Source organism: Alligator sinensis, unplaced genomic scaffold, assembly GCF_000455745.1.
Source record: "Alligator sinensis unplaced genomic scaffold, ASM45574v1 scaffold569_1, whole genome shotgun sequence".
NCBI classification, from domain to species: Eukaryota; Metazoa; Chordata; order Crocodylia; family Alligatoridae; genus Alligator; species Alligator sinensis.
Window position 1 is genome coordinate 718438 of NW_005841914.1, and position 215 is coordinate 718652.

Here is a 215-nt window from a genome sequence, read left to right on the forward strand (position 1 = left end):
GAAAAGAGAAGTTTATGGCCTTTATCACAATGTAGGGCCCAATTTGAAGCTCACCTGGCCTCCATGAAAGTCTTTCCATCGACTCCAATGGTTTGGGATCGGACTCAGAGCGCCTAACACCAGAGGAGCTAAAGGTCTGTTGTGCACAGACAGACACAAAGGGGAACAGCAGGGTTATTCCCTGCTAGTCAAAATGCCCACCCTTCCCCGAGCCC